This window comes from Brassica rapa, unplaced genomic scaffold (assembly GCF_000309985.2).
Source record: "Brassica rapa cultivar Chiifu-401-42 unplaced genomic scaffold, CAAS_Brap_v3.01 Scaffold0908, whole genome shotgun sequence".
Taxonomy (NCBI): domain Eukaryota; kingdom Viridiplantae; phylum Streptophyta; class Magnoliopsida; order Brassicales; family Brassicaceae; genus Brassica; species Brassica rapa.
Genome location: NW_022610844.1, coordinates 35,001 through 37,062, shown reverse-complemented (window position 1 = coordinate 37,062; position 2,062 = coordinate 35,001). Strand labels below are relative to the sequence as shown.

Genomic DNA, 2,062 nt, shown 5'->3' with positions numbered 1-2,062 from the left:
CTGCCCTTTGTACACACCGCCCGTCGCTCCTACCGATTGAATGATCCGGTGAAGTGTTTGGATCGCGGCGACATGGGTGGTTCGCCGTCTGCGACGTCCCGAGAAGTCCACTAAACCTTATCATTTAAAGGGAGGAGAAGTCATAACAAGGTTTCCGTAGGTGAACCTGCAGAAGGATCATTGTCGTACCCTGGAAACAGAACGACCTGAGAACGATGAAACATCACTCTCGGTAGGCCGGTTTCTTACTGTGCCTGCCGATTCCGTGGTTATGCGTTCATCCATGCCCAAGACTTCAGTTTTGGGTGGATCGTATGCATAGCTTCCGGATATCACCAAACCCCAGCACGAAAAGTGTCAAGGAAAATGCAACTAAACAGCCTGCTTTCGCCAACCCGGAGATAGTGTTTGTTCGGAAGCAGTGCTGCAATGTAAAGTCTAAAACGACTCTCGGCAATGGATATCTCGGCTATCGCATCGATGAAAAACGTAGCAAAATGCGATACTTGGTGTGAATTGCAGAATCCCGTTAACCATCGAGTCTTTGAACGCAAGTTGGGCCCCAAGCCTTCTGGCCGAGGGCACGTCTGCCTGGGTGTCACAAATCGTTGTCCCCCCATCCTCTCGAGGATATGGGACGGAAGCTGATCTCCCGTGTGTTACTGCACGCGGTTGGCCAAATCTGAGCTAAGGACGCCATGATCGTCTTGACATGCAGTGGTGAATTCAGTTCTCGTCATATAGTCAAACAATCCGGTCCAAAAGCTCTTGATGACCCAAAGTCCTCAACGCGACCCCAGGTCAGGCGGGATCACCCGCTGAGTTTAAGCATTTCAATAAGCATAAGAAAAGAAACTAACAAGATTCCCTTAGTAACGGCAAGCGAACCGGAAAGAGCCCAGCTTGAAAATCGGACGTCTTTGGCGTTTGAATTGTAGTCTGGAGAAGCGTCCTCAACGATGGACTGGGCCCAAGTTCCCTGGAAAGGGGCGCCAGAGAGGGTGAGAGCCCCGTCGTGCCCGGACCCTGTCGCACCACGAGGCATTGTCTACGAGTCGGGTTGTTTTGGAATGCAGCCCCAATAGGGCGGTAAATTCTGTCCAAGGCTAAATATGGGCGAGAGATCGATAGCGAACAAGTACCGCGAGGTAAAGATGAAAAGGACTTTGAAAAGAGAGTCAAACAGTGCTTGAAATTGTCGGGAGGGAAGCAGATGGGGGCCGGCGATTCATCCCGGTCGGATGCGGAACGGAGCAATCCGGACTGCCGATCGATTCAGGCCGTGGACCAACGCGGATTAAGGTGGTGACCTAAGCCCGAGCTTTTGTTACGCCCGCGGAGACGTCACTGCATTAATCGTGGTCTGCAGCACGCACCTCACGGTGTGCCACGGCAACTGCGTTGTTGGGGTCAAAATCGGTCACGACGGAATCAATGTCTGAAAGTCCGTAAAAATCAGCATAAACGTTTTTACGAAAAGTAATCTTCGTAAAGATATCTTTACGAAGAGCCTTGCAGTAAAATATCGTCCAAATCTCAATCGAACCACTAAATACCGATTGTCCGAAGGCAACAGACATGTATCTAAATCGGCCGCGGACAAGCTCGAGTATGGAAATCAGACCGCGGACAAGCCAAGCTCGATCGATACGCGGCGACCAAGCATGCACACAGCTCGGTCGCTACGTAGCGACCGAGCTCGAGCCAAGCTTGGTCGCTACATAGCGACCGAGCGTCCGTCCCGCTCGGTGGCTACGTAGCGACCGAGCCCAAGCCAAGCTCGGTCGCTACATAGCGACCGAGCGTCCGTCTCGCTCGGTCGCTACATAGCGACCGAGCCCGAGCCAAGCTCGGTCGCTACGTAGCGACCGAGCATCCGTCTCGCTCGGTAGCTACATAGCGACCGAGCCCGAGCCAAGCTCGGTCGCTACGTAGCGACCGAGCATCCGTCTCGCTCGGTCGCTACGTAGCGACCGAGCTCGAGCCAAGCTCGGTCGCTACCGTCTCGCTCGGTCGCTACGTAGCGACCGAGCCTGAGCCAAGCTCGGTCGCTACGTAGCGA

General features: G+C 53.8%; 1 non-coding gene and 1 pseudogene across 1 annotated transcript; both read left to right on the top strand.

The window, feature by feature from the left end:
• Positions 1–445: 445 nt before the first annotated feature.
• LOC117131418 lies at positions 446–601 on the top strand. The gene has a single exon (XR_004454608.1). It is a non-coding gene; the product is annotated as a 5.8S ribosomal RNA (ribosomal RNA).
• A 190-nt stretch (positions 602–791) lies between these two features.
• The window catches only part of LOC117131420, a 4,836-nt pseudogene continuing 3,565 nt past the window's right edge, over positions 792–2,062 (top strand).